The sequence below is a fragment of the Protopterus annectens genome, chromosome 6.part0 (assembly GCF_019279795.1).
Source record: "Protopterus annectens isolate FY-2018-M chromosome 6.part0, PAN1.0, whole genome shotgun sequence".
Taxonomy (NCBI): domain Eukaryota; kingdom Metazoa; phylum Chordata; order Ceratodontiformes; family Protopteridae; genus Protopterus; species Protopterus annectens.
The window spans coordinates 1,379,178,318-1,379,193,031 of record NC_056737.1 but is presented as its reverse complement, the minus strand read 5'-3'; positions in this window follow the sequence as shown (position 1 = coordinate 1,379,193,031).

Here is a 14,714-nt window from a genome sequence, read left to right as displayed (position 1 = left end):
AATGAGTGGTAACAAAGCTTCTAGGCTGTGACTGTGCTGGCACCATAAACTCCTTAGGTACCATTGTAGTTTCGTCATATGTAGCCTTGCTTGTGGAATCAGAAGAATGCAAGATGCCATGTAACCCAGGGCCTGTAGGATTTTCCTTGCAGTCAGCTGAGTTTGTTTTGTCAGATTTTCGAAATAATCCGGTAGTTGCCTTTGTTTTTCTTTCATGAGAAAAGCCATTTGGGTGGTTGTATCTAGTTTCGCACCCAGAAAAATTATCCTTTGGGATGGAACAAGTCTTGATTTGTGAATGTTGACTGTATATCCCAAAGCCTGAAGTAGGCGGATGGCATAATTCAAGTGTTTTACCAAAGTTTGTTGGCTGTCCGCTTGTATAAGGCAGTCGTCCAGATATGGGTATATTTGAATCCCCTGAAGTCTGCAGTGTGCAATTACTGATGCCAGGCATTTTGTGAATACTCTGGGCGCAGTAGATAAGCCAAAGGGCAATGCTGAAAATTGATAATGCTCTGAACCTGCAAGAAATCTGAGGTGTCTTCTGCAACTTTGTCTGATAGGGACATGCAGGTATGCCTCCTTGAGGTCTAGAGTTACCAGCCAAGACCCCTTGCCCAGCATGGGAAGGAGTTGCTGTAGGGTCAGCATTTTGAATTTTGGCACAATGAGATAAGTATTCAGTGCTGACAAGTCGAGAATAGGCCTCCATTGTTTTTCTTTTCTTGGGACAAGGAATAGTCTGGAATAAAATCTTTGGCCTTGTTCTGTGAGAGGAACCTTTTCTATAGCTTTCATTTGCAATAGGTTGGAAATGTGTTTTAAAGCCTCTGCCCTTTGATTCGGTGGCAGGTTTGGCATGCCTTTTCTTTTTGGTAATGTATGAAAATGGAACCTGTATCCTTTGTCTATTATTTGCAGTGTCCATTTGTCCCTTGTAATGCTGTGCCAATTTTTTGAGAATAAAGATTGCTTTCCGCCCAAAGGTGCTTCCAATTGAGCCCTGGTTGGCGGGGTCAAGGTAAAGTCATTGAGTCTGTCCTTGTGAAGCAGTTGTAGGTCCTGCACTACCTCTCTGGTTAGGAGGCTGTCATTGACGTCCTCTGTAGGAGCCTCTAGCTTGCCCTCTACCTCTGGCACGCCTGTTCTTGCCTCTTTGAAATCTCTCTGTGTCTGGAAAGGACCAATTCTTAGAGGGCCAATTTCTGCTGAATCTTGGTGGTTGGACCTGGAGAAAATCTTTGACTGTCTGTACAGATTTAGCCTTTTCCTCAAATTTCTTTAAGACCTCCTGAGCAGTGGAGCCAAATAACTTTTGCTTTTCCAGTGGCGCATCCAGAAGCTTTGCTTTAACATGAACTGGCAGAGTTTGTTCCTTCAGCCAAGCATGCCTACATATGACTGCACCTGTCATTGCTGACCTACATGAACCTTCCAATGCATCATAACCACACTGCAAGAAATGGTTGCTAACCTGTTGGGAGTTATGTACCAGATCCTGAAGTGACTTGCGATCTAGGGGTTCAGGTGAAGACAGTTTTTTATGCAATTCATCTAACAAATACTCTTGGTACTGTATCATATGGAATTGACAATTTAATGCCCTCATAGAACGAGTGGAAGAAGTATACACTTTTTTACCCCATCTCTCTAAAGCCCTGGACTCCCTTTCAGAGGGGAGTGGATTTTTAGTAGTGGCAGATGCAACCCCTTTAGGGCCCTGGGAAATAGTTTCAGGGTCAGCAGAGTGGGCCTTGTAAAGGAAATGATGTGAGTCCGGGACCCTGTAGTACCTATCGGGTTTGACAGGAGCCGGAGGAAGGGAGTCAGGGGTAATGCTAGACTCAGAGTACACATCATCAATGACATTCAAAACAGGAGGAATAGCCAAAGGTCTATGTTGAGGTAAATGCAAAAAGGTCCTTAATCTCTTCCTGGAATCAGAGAATTCCTGGCCCTGCCATTTGAAATGCTCTCTCATGGAGTGAAGGGTTTCCCCAAAGGACAGCTCTTCAGGAGGGGAGGCAGAGGGAATAGATTCCTCTGCATCAAGATCCTCATAGGCCGTAAAGGCCTCCTCCTGGTAGTCTGAAAGAGCAGAGCCATCTGAGACCTCATCAGAGGACTGGGGATCAGTGGGCTCAACCCTGGGCCTTTTGTCTAGAGGAGGTTGAGAGCCCCTGTCTGGATGTGGCTGAGAGCCCCTAATTAAGGAAATAAGGTCCTCAGCTAAACTTAAAATCTGTGAACCTGTAGTGGATCCCTGAGGAATAGCCTTGGGAGGCAGAGATTTTGGCTGTTTAGCAGCTTTAGCCCTTGTGAATGCCTTTATGGACATGGATGCAAGAGGCCTGGCTGCTCCACGTGCTGGCGTAGTTTTGTCTAGGGAAATGGTGTCGGATGTTTCCGGAACACCGGTTTCTGAGGGAAATTCTATAACCGACTCAGAAGAGGCCTCCGGGGCCGAGGTTGTCGGTTGTGCGGTTTCGACGGTTGGAAGTACCAAGGACTCGGTTTCAGCCGAGACCGAGACACTCGCGGTAGGCCTAGGCGTGGTTTCAGCCGAAACCACGGTCCACGTGTGTCAGCCCTTGTCCTTCCGTTTTTTGGTTAAATGAGAAGTTGGAGTCTCCAACGGCATATTGTAACAGTAACTAGCCCCAAAAAATTCCTCTGCAAACTCCGCCCGACGCCTAAGAGTGCGTCGGTTGAAGGAGGTACAGACCGAGACGTCGTGGTCTGGGCCTAGGCAGGGGAGGCAGTAAGAATGGAAATCCTTATGAGGTATTTGTTTCCCACAAGTTAAGCAATTATTAACTTTAAGCACTTGATCTGACATCGGCTGAGGCAAGAAAGAGTCCCCAATGGGGTACTTAGCTTTTGAAGTCTTCGGTAGCTGAAGTTACAGGAGCTGGCCAACCGGCACTTGCGAACTGCTTCTGCTTCGGGCACCACACGGCAAGAAAGACTGAGGAAGATGGCATCGGCTGACGCTTTTATACCCCAGGCGCTCTGACGTCGGGGAGAGGGCGACATCAGCCGACGCCGGACCCAGACTTTGGAATCCAGCCGACCGAAGGGCTGCCTGAGGCAGGACTGCAGATGCATCCTTGAAGGACATCTGTTCTGATGAGGGTACGTGCAGACGTCACTTTTAAACCTAACGTCAGTTTATGGCCCTGGTAACCAATGTCACATGTACCCTCCTGGACTGACTTTGGTATACTGGCCAGATGGTGGCGCTGCAAGCATCTCCCTACTGTTATAAATACTACAACATAGAAGAGAAGGACATCTAAGGTTATGGTACATTCTTACACAACTATTCTTTACACATGCAGAAAAATAACATGCAATGTGTAGTTAACTTAATTCCTATTCTGTAAGATTTTCCCTCATGGTCTTATAATTTAGTTTATTGAGGCTGTTTCCTCTGTAAACTGCCGTCAGCTCAAATCATAAAGTGTAAAAGTGGAACATATTTTATTTCTATGGCTAATATTGGCATTTAATATACAAGCTTACTGTACACACATTTTAGCATGATTCCCAAACCATAAACACGCCTTGGTGGTCTACATATATTAATTAAAAAATAATAACTTGAAAGATGTTACCATTTCAATGGGATTTTGATCTTCTAACATAATCTAAGGAGTCTGTATTATTCACATCTTCACCTTTCTGCTGTGTTATATTCTTCAGTATCTATTTCCCTATCCAGCATCCTGGTCAGATCTCAGTGGTCTTTAGTAGTGGGTACCCTTTTCATTTATAGAAAATCAGTATGTGTAATACTTTGTCACTTATGACTCCTAATCAGTTTGTCCCTAGTACAAAAATAAAAATTTCTTTCCACTGTGTAATCTCTGTATTACCTAATATTCTTGCCCCAGTCTAATTAAATTGAAATGCAATGAAATTATCATTCACAGCAATATGTACCATCCTACTTTACAGCTCTGAATAGAATGAAGGAATGAGGGAATTTTATGCCTCCCTGTATTTAGGTTTGATTGACCAGATGTCAGTTTGTCATCTTTGACAGCAGCTGAAGGCATCATTCGTTTCTTCTTTCTGAAGCCTGACAGTATGGAATGAGCCTCGCTGTTCTAATGAGGATGGTTATGGCAACCAGCGATCTCTGTCTTTAAATACTTAAGGCGAACTACACATTTATATATTTGCATTACATACAACACAAATTTGTATGCTAATTTGTGTTTCCATTCAAAATAAATAAGTGCCATATACATTTTGCTTACTGTTGCTGAGTAAAGCAGCTGTCTGAACAGGTGCTGAATGCAAGTAACAGCTACCATTTTCAGCAGGCATGCGTATTACAGACAGTGTACTCTATTCTACATTATATCCTACATGCAGAGTGTAAAATATACCCATTTCCATACAATACACGTCATACCTTGCCTTCTAACAATGTCCTCATATTTTTATATTTTATACCTTAGTTTTTGCAATAGCTGCTAAGTAAATATGGTGACTTGTGGAAGTCATGATACGCTTAGACATACACCATTTATTTCAGTTTGATAACTTGTAGATTCTGTAGAATTAAAGTTTCTTCTTCAGGAGACCAGGGACATATTTTGACTGGATAAAAATGCTTTGCTCAGTAAACATGTAAATCCATTTATGTTTTTATCACTGAATGACATCTGATTTTTTTTTTTAATTACCATCCATATGATTTACCCCAAGAGCATTAAGATAAACTTCCTTTTAATGTCTTTGTGAAGCATAGCATATCAAAAGTGCAGCCCCCAACCTCACCCACTACTGAAATGCAGTGTAAGTACTGGAAAATATAAGTGGGTAGGCATGGTGAATGAACGATGCTCTGCACGCTCCTGATGCTGTAGCATTACACATAAATCTGCAGCCTACTGAGCCATTAAAGTCAGCGTACAGCATTTTCCTTTCTTTTACAACAATGTTCTTTTATAACCATGTGCATTTTTCCATCCAGAAAACTAAAAATGGTATAGGTACTTGTAGTATAATTGTGCTCAGCTGTTCCCATTCTTCTCAGTGTGACAGCAACTAAATTTCATTAGTGGGTTCATTATTAGGGCAGATAAAATGGTAAATGACTCAAAGTTGTGTACAATTTACTTGACTACATTTAGTCCTCCCTCCCTTTTACCATACATTGTTTTGTCACTTACACGCTAGGAGTTTTGTAATGAAATGGAACACACACACATGGACAACACTTCCCTGTTGCCACTGCATGGAATAAATGATAGCAAACAACCAGCAAATAGTTAAATACATGAACCAATTCCAGATAACAAAATTCTCCTAGGAGAATGATGCTTTGTTGCCATCTGTTCTGTTCAGCATTCCTCTGAAATACAGAGAATGTACAAAACCGAGCTCCTGCTTAAGCTGTGATGGGATAAATACTTTGATTCGTCACAGTGTTCTGAGGAACAAACATAGTACTTTAACAAGCCCTTCTGAAATTCTGCAAACTGTTGAATGATTTTGAGTAAGATTCAAGCATTGCTCTGATGTGACAAAAATGATGTAAGTAAAAAAAAAGTAGCCAAAAAGGAAAGGACCAGTACATATGGTATGATTCTTGTCATGTTCAATCATGTTCATTTTTAAAATGTTAAAAAATACATAATTCTTTAACAAAGCTGTGCACTAGACAGTCAGCTAAAGTTTGACCACACATAAGCAGTGTAGTTGCAAGAACAAATCAAATGCTGGGACCACACATAAGCAGTGTAGTTTCTAGAACAAATCAAATGCTGGGAAGTGTTTGCAGAGCTAAAATGTTCTTCTCACATTACGTTAGGCAGCATTCTTTAGTTGCGCTTCATAACCAGCCTTCCACTGACTATACCCTAGTTACTGTTATGCATAGGATTGGGTTGGCATTACACTGTAATACTATTTGTCATCATCTGTCCGAAGTTCATCCCTTCTAACACCCTATAGATAACGTTCCCTTTTGCAGGGTCAAAATCTTTCTTTATGCTGAACAAAATATTGCCCTCCCCACTCATCACCTCTATTCTCTAGATAATGCTTAGAATGAACATCCAATGGTCCACAGTGGTTCTTTCCTTTACAAACCCACATGACCATTCATTGTCAGCCCCTCTAATAGTCTTTTCTTACTTTTTACTAGTACACTTACAAAATGTTTTTCTTCCATGTTCACTGGAGCGGTAAGCAGATGACTCCTTCAGTCTTCTCTTTCTTAGATCTCTTCAGTAATACCAGAAACAGTTATCTTCCCACTGACCCTGGCAATGCCCCAATAAATTTTTAGTACCTCATTAACTTCTGAGCTTGCATCTTCAAAGTATCTCATTAACGTCTGAGCTTGCATTTTCGAAGAAGTTAGTGGGGAAGCCATCTTGAGTGCATGCTTTCCCCCCTTTCTTATGGTGAATCGCTGCCTCAGAATCCACCACCGGGGTTCCACCTTCACCACCCACTTACCCATCTCTGAGGGTGCACTCTAATTTCCTGACCTAGTGTGATGAACAACAAGGCTATTGGAGTGGCTTTGTACAGTATCACCAAATACATGCAAGTACTCTAGAGCTTAAATTATCTCTACACAAAACAGCCACAGTTGAAAGATTTAAAAATATTTAATAATAAATAATAAAAACACAAGTCAATACTCATTAATTCAACACAATGACATTACAGAATTCAGAAATCACAGGAAATACTTTAAAACAATATTGTAGGATAGTCTGACATAAATATAGAAAACAGCTAATCTGGCTATATTCCTATCTATCACCAAGAAAAATCACTGTTCTAAATACAACTCACATTCAGAGCAAGCAAGTGCTAGTGAGTAGATGTTCTTCTAGATCCAAGATAAGATACAAAATGCTCTTCTTACTTTTTGAGATAGCCCTTAAACTGATAATGCACCTTACTGCTGAGTCATTTCAGATTACATAAATCTTGACACCTCTGTTGAAGTTTCCCAGGCAAATAGAACTCAAAATTTAACATATCTTTGTAATCTTGCACCTGCCAGGAAACCAAAGGAAAAAAGGACACTTTGCATGTAAAATCTAGTAATTATCTCTGTCTTAAAACAATAGAAAGAATTTCCTAGCCCTGATTTCCTGTCTCCGAGTTTGAGATCAAACACAGTTGGAAAATACTTTACTTAACAGATTCTTCCAGCAGGATGCACTGTGGCTACATTTTTGAAGCTCAGTACAACATATAGTTTAATCATAACATATAGTTCTCTTTACATTTGTAAAACAAGCCTGTGGATTATATGAATATTTACAGTGACATAGAATTACCTACAAAACTCTGGCTGGGCTGGTAGCCCTTCACTTTTTCACACATTCTTTTGAGATTTTTGAAAACTTAAATAGTCACTGGTCTGTGCCTATTTGACCCATAAATTGATCCAATCTGTTTTCTGTTCTTATGCAACAAACCATTATTATATATCTGCCTTCCCTTCTTTACCAGTTGCATTAATATCCACCACCCCTGTTTTGCCAAAAATCTCTTCTCCTTTCTTTACACTCCATTTTGTACATTCCCTTTGCACTATCACAAAGCCCTTTCTTCTAAGTTAACATTTCTGTCTTCTTTAACTGTGTTTCCTTTAGTAAGGGCAGTTCATCTTTCTTCCTAGTTTAGTGAATGATATAACTTTCCTATCATGGCATTACCCTTAAACTCTCGTCAGCATCATCTGATCCACCAAAAGCGTGTCCCCCAGCCTGAGACTCCTTTCTATCCTTCTTATCTCAGCTAATGCACAGACATTCATAAGAGCTAGGCCTAAGCCCCATCAGTACATTGTATAACAGAAAGTCCCCGCTCATCTCTTACATTGCTCAGTGCTCTTTCCCTACTTCTGTCCTGTTATTCCTGTTACTCTTTGCACTGCACTCACTGTCACTGCACTGTTCCATCTGCGTGTACTTGCCTACAGAGCAGCTTTTTCTTAGCCCACCACTCCTTTCTCTAACAATTCACTCATCCTCCATGTTGCTTTCCTTTCTTCCATGATCAGGTAAGGCCCATTCTCCTAAATGGATCCTTCACCAGATATTGCCCTATGATATCCCCTTTATTTATATGGTCTGACTTCACAGCACCATCACTGATGTACTCATGCTCTTGCCATCTGGTTGTGCTTCACTTTTGTTAGGATTATCTTATGTGTCTGCTAACCTGTAAAACAGTTTAAAGATGTTTTATTAAATGGCTCTTCTACTTTACAGAAACATAAAAAATAACCATTCATTTGACTTTAATTACCATGTTCCCCATAGTTATCCTGCAAATCATAGCAGCCATTAATATTGTGATATATTCTCCATTTAAGCCTCTCTTGAATTATTGATTTTACACAGATCTATCTGCTAGTTGTTGCTATACCATATAATATTACCTTTGCATCCTTATACCCCTAGCAATGCTTCTCATATTATACAGAGCCCTTCTTCATCATCCTTTAACCAGCTTCTATTACCCCATACCTCTGCTGTGGAGAGTGCTGGGAGTTGGGGATTGTACTCACCAGTATGATGACTGGTATCCCATTTAATACCTCATTTACAAATATTTTTTAACATTCCTTCAAATGCTGTTACATCCCATGCCCTGAAACCAGGACCAAATTCTTAATCTTCTATTTGCTTTCTGTCCAATTCTTTCATTCTCAGCTATACCACTTTCATGATTTGTCTTCATCTTAGCTACATCACACTTCCTTAACTCTCTCACCAACTCTTCAGTAGAAGAGAAAGTGCCAACACAAGGAGGAGACTATTAAGCAGAGTCTTTGACTCACATCCCTCTAGATACCATATTGTGTTATTCTGCATTTTATGTCACTAGAGATGCCTGGCTTTCTTTATTAACATCCCTTTCCAGGGATCTGTAATGACTGCATTCACTCTCAGAGCATGTGATCATAACTGGATTTCTTTCATCATGTAAACACTGTTCTCCACAGATAAAAGGTAAAATGGTTCTGCCAGACACTTTAGCCATAGTTTCTGCCTATCTTCTCACTGTTTGTTCTGCCCTTTATGTGGCCATATCCACTCAATTTAGTTCTACAGTTCATTTCCATCTCTTCTAATTCTTGATCTCTTGCTAGAACCTATTCTCCAGTCATGTTCCCTTACACACATTTTCACCACCATCGTCTCTCAGCCTTCCTTTTCTACCCTGGTTGGAACATCTTATTAGGGGAAAACTTCAGTAATTATAGTGAGAACTTTTTCATTAAGTGCACTTGTGCCAATATGATGTGATCTTTTCAACTCCTAAACTTTTTCTAGAAGCCATATATTCTTTTTTATTTATTTACCTTGTAAATGATTCACATCACCACTTCCTTAGGGAATTTGAACTTCCCACCACGTCATGTGTATTCTGCCTACAATGACCCCTTTAGGTTTGCCACCCAAGAATCACAGAACAGCTTAGCTTGTTAGTAAGGCCTTTGATTTGGAGGGTGCCCATTTTAGATAAGATTTCTAACATCCTCCAGTTGTATTTGCAACACTTTGATCATGCCTTGAGTGCTGTGATTTTCTGAGAGTGTACCATGATTAAATCTGTGTAGATGATGCACTCATTTTCAAAAAACACCACTTCCAGCTGTACCACCTGTCCGACGAGCTCAGCATCTCTTTTCTTCAGGCTTGACATATCAGGCATCAGACCACTGTAATGTACTAATGAACCAATTAAGCATTTCTTTGGCACTCTGCCTTTAAAAGGGGAGCATTGGCTCCATACGTATTTGTATATACACACACACACACACACACACACACACACACACACACACACACACACACACACACACACACCAGCAGCTTCCCTCACTTCCATATCAATTAAGCAATTAAGAAGTTAGATTTTTAAATTAAGCCGACATGAGAGTCAGAGGTCTTGTCAGTACATGACTGTTTTCAGTCAAGCTCACGTGTCCCTTAGTTATTTAATCAAAACCGAGTCTATCAGAACTTACTAAATATTTTGGACTACCACTCAAGATCCTTAAGTGTTATTGGTGCACAAATTAAAGACATTTTTGTAATAAATGCTAGTTTTAGTGCAGCCATGTATGCTTAACGCCCTGTGTCTATGATAAAAATCTTATTTAAGACAGCAAATCCAAGATATAGCGGTGTTTAGGATTGGAGCATTTTTGTGAGAATAGTGAGTGCATGTACGTAGACAGACTGCATGAATCCTACATCATTTACATTGACATTGTGAGAAGAGGATATGCATTCAAACAGTCGGCATTTAGATTTTTTTGGTTGTGAGGCCTTTTATTTCAATTGTAGCTCAGCAGCTTATGAATGTAACACTCAATACTGCCCCTCTGTACAAGAGTAAGGATGTGAAAACAAAGTCTACAAATGTGTTTGCAGCAGTGGAAAGCTTACTGCAGAGGTATTCAGTCACATAATTTCATTTTTTCCTCTATTTCCAGCTTTCACAATATGACTCTAGGGCTCTACCTACACAGCCGTATTAATCAAAACTCAATACAAATAGTGACAAAGGAAATAAAAGGAACATCCTGAGGTACTATGTACAGGGTAAATGAATTAAACTGCAAGATGTCTGCATTCAATTTGTGTGTTGTGCCCAAATAAATAATTAGGCTTATTTATTTAATTCATTCAAAACTCTCTAACTCCAGAATGAATAGCCTTATAATGCTAAAAAGCTCTTTAGAGAATGATTTAAAACCAGCTGCAAACATTTCAATATATGTAATACCTATTGAAGACACTTTAGATACTTAAAGATTTTATATGAATTTGAACTGAAATATTAGAATTGTTTGAAAATGTTCTTAACATTGCAGTTAATTCCTGCTTTAGTTGTGATAATGTAATAAAGTTCATGGTGAAAAGCAAAGCATACTGCTACTTAACCTCATAGTAGGTATGTGAACTTGTCATTAGCACAGAAAAGGGTAGATACTCTGACATTTCTGTGAACCTCTACTTCAAAATAAAACCATTGAATTAACATTTTATGTTTGTCGCATTGATCACTGCTGCAGCAGCCTTAGCTATGTGGGTTATATCGTGCGAAAGATATAACAAGCAACCAGCTTCCAAAGTTTCAGGGCACCTTCCATGCACCCAAATTGTGAGTCAGCTCAGCATTAGTTGATTAAAAAGACAGGTTTGGGTGCCAAGCCCTTCAGAGCATTTCTGCCACTGAAGAATACGATCCTGTGAGTCTTTCAATTACTGACACTTAGCTTCTGCTTTTCCTTTGATAGGCAGATAGGTTCCCTTGGAGGAAAAAATCTTCCATTTTAAAAAAAATGTTTATTAATACTTTCCTGTTCAGGAAAATTATTTTAAAGCTCGGAGTTTGTGTTTTAATGGGCTGTCATGAGACTGTACTGTTTTTTTTTTAAAACAAGAGCTCTCTTTTTTCCTATCAGTTTAAAAGTTTTTGAAAGTAGTTGAAAATATTTTTATGTAGAGAAATTGTGTTTATTTTACTTTGGGGGGCTGGTAAAGTGCTTTAAACTGCTTTTCATTAATTTTTATGTGAAAAGGTGACATTTAAAATATTTAAGTTTTACCAGCATCATTATCGGCTAGACCATGGAATAGACTGATGTTCCCATGGTTATATCTTCTTCCAGCCACAAAAAGTAAAAGCAATCAGCCATTATCACCACAGCAGGCTAGTAATTGGCCTCAGCCACAGGTGGGTGACTGTGCTGTGGCCATTTTTTTGTACCTCAGACCACCCTTCTTTTACTATGGATCCCTTTGGTGTGGCACATACAGTCACTAGGGACTGGGTCTTAGCCAAGTCCTCTGAGGCTGTTTGGGTCTGCTCAGTAGGTAAGGGAGAGCCACTCTTGCCAGCCCTGGGAGAGAATAGGAAAGGCTGCCCTGTTTGGTTAGAGAGTTGTGCCCAGCCCTGGGGAAGCTGCTGACACCATTGATAATGGTGGCCATTAAGACAAAACTCTGACACCATGTAGAAAATGGGAAAAAGGGGGTTGATGATAGTGATGATGAAAGAAGTTAACACTTGCTCCATTTGAATCAACTAACCTGCTGAGTTGAGGTTCTTAGCCTAGGATTGGAATTGCAAGCTCTTATTGTGAGCTGAACTTTTCTCATTTTATACAAAGGCAGGGTTTCTTTGAGATCTAATCCTTTTATGCCTAAAGTGAAGTCTGAGTTTACTTTAGGCCAAATTATCCATCTCCCCATATTCTTTCATGAGCCTAAAAATGAGGGAGAATGGATTCGCTACATCTTGGATACCCTCAGACAACTCAGGTACTATCTTGACACAGCTAAATCTTTCAGATCTTTGGATCAGTTGTTCATTTCCTGTGAAGGTGAGAAGAAGGGACAGCATGGGTCAAAACATACTATTTACAAATGGCTGTCTAAGACTATTTACCTTTCGTTATACTAACCACAACAAAAATAGTCCGGGCAGGGACAAGCCCCACTCTACCAGGACGTTATCTTTATCTCATCTTTACAAGAGTGGATTCTAGAAGAAACAGCCTGGCTCTCTGTACGTGCACTTACAAACCACTATTAGCATGAATCCCTCTCTTGGTCTACAACAGGCTTTGCTAAGACCATTCTCCAGGGCCTCCTGGACTCTTCATCTTCCACTTCACAAATGTACCGGGCTAGGGTAATCAATCTATTTAGCTAAGGCTAAGTGATCAATATGATGAACATAGTATAGTTCTGTAAGTAAACTTACCATAACAGTAGATGTTTGAATGATCACTGCTGCAGTAGCAGCTCCCTCCCCCCATCCATCCCCTCTTTTGTTTAGTGTGGACATTTAGTTTTTGTTGTTCCTGGCATTGTTCTTTCAGAGCTCAGCCTTCCCCTGTCTGCTGGAATAAAGGGCTTGGTGCCAAAACCTGTCTTTTAAGTCAGCTCAGTTCAAGCTGACTAATGGTTTGAGTGAGTGTAAGGTGCTCTAAAGCTTTGGAAGTTGTCCGACTGTAATATCCTATGCACGATAGAACCCAGACAGCTAAGGCTACTGCAGCAGTGATCATTCGAGCATCTACTGTTAGGATAAGTTTACACAACTGTACTTTAATCCTTCAGAGTTTATGATTTGGAATATTTCTAAATAGCAGTACTGCATTATGTAGTCAAGGGAACTTGGCAAAAGAAGTCTCAGATGATGGGGTCTATTATTACCTGAGGTACTTTTAGCAAAACTGAGAAACAGCTAATATATTTATTATGAGCTGCACCAAGTTAATACTGTAATTCATATGTTATAAAACAAGAAAAATGCTGTCAGAATTACTAATTTCATGCTTACATTAGAAAATAAATATGCATTTGTAGACATTGTTTACGTCCTGCTATTGACTGCTTTTTTGATTTTATGAATGTTTATCATATTCATCTGTACTTGCTGCAGCTGATTGCTTTTCACATTTTAGGAACGTTTGCTTGAAACTGGTCTATTAGCTTAATTGATCAACCCAGTTATCAAATAAACAAATGAGCAAATAAATAAATGCAGGTGCCAGTTATCAGCATTGCTGAGTCTATGGCAGATGTTGACTCACAGACAAATGTTATCACATAAAACTACTCAGGCCAAATGAGTAAATGGTAATAATTTCTGCTGACTGTGCGTGTGTGTGTGTTACCAAACAATGCGAGTGTATTTTTCTAAGGCTGGGAATAGCTCTCCACTCTCTGTCAAAATGCAAGACCATTATTTCTTTACATTCATTTATTCCTTTTGCTATGCAGAATTTTATGTTATATGTTTCCATTACAGTTAATGCACTTCAGCCTTTACCAGCAATTGTCATATAATAAAGAGACTGACAATGTAATTAGAGTTAAATGACCACAACCCTGAATTTATTGACATAGAGCTTCCCAAGTTAAATTCAGGATATGTGTTCAAAGGCAGGATCTTCTGGGAGACCTTATTTTATACTAGTTTGTGCATTAGATTCTAACCTTGTAGAGCAGTAGCATGGTTGATATCCAGTTTTATTTAACATAACACCAAGGGCCCGTTGTGCTCCATATCCATAACACCCAAGGCCTATTATGCTCCATATCCATAACACCCAAGGCCTATTATGCTCCATATCCATAACACCCAGGGCACATTATGCTCCATATCCATAACACCCAGGGCCCGTTATGCTCCATATCCATAACCACCAGGGCCCGTTATGCTCCATATCCATAACACCCAGGGCCCATTATGCTCTATATCCATAACACCCAGTGCCTGTTATACTCATCATTTACATATAGTTCACACACAGGCTGCCTTCAATCTGCTTAGAGAGAACTGACTAATATGTCCTTTACACTCTCATGGGGCTACCTGCTCTGTGGGAGGGCTGTCTAGTTAGTTGCATAGCCCCCACCTCTTACTAGAGTATCTCTTACAAAGCTTACTTTCCCCCACCAAAGTCTCTCCTTTCACTAAGCACATTTCTGCAGCCCTGCCTTTATATCTACCTAAAAAGCTGCCAGCCCTTGTAATGGCAAGTAGATCCTCTCAACAAGACACATTGTTGACCATTTCCCATTTATGTTAGAGTAAGCTGTGTAAACTCCACCAGTCTCTGCCATGAGTTCATGTATGGTGACATTAATCCTGCATCTGATCCTGCTGTACTGATGGATGTGACTTTATGC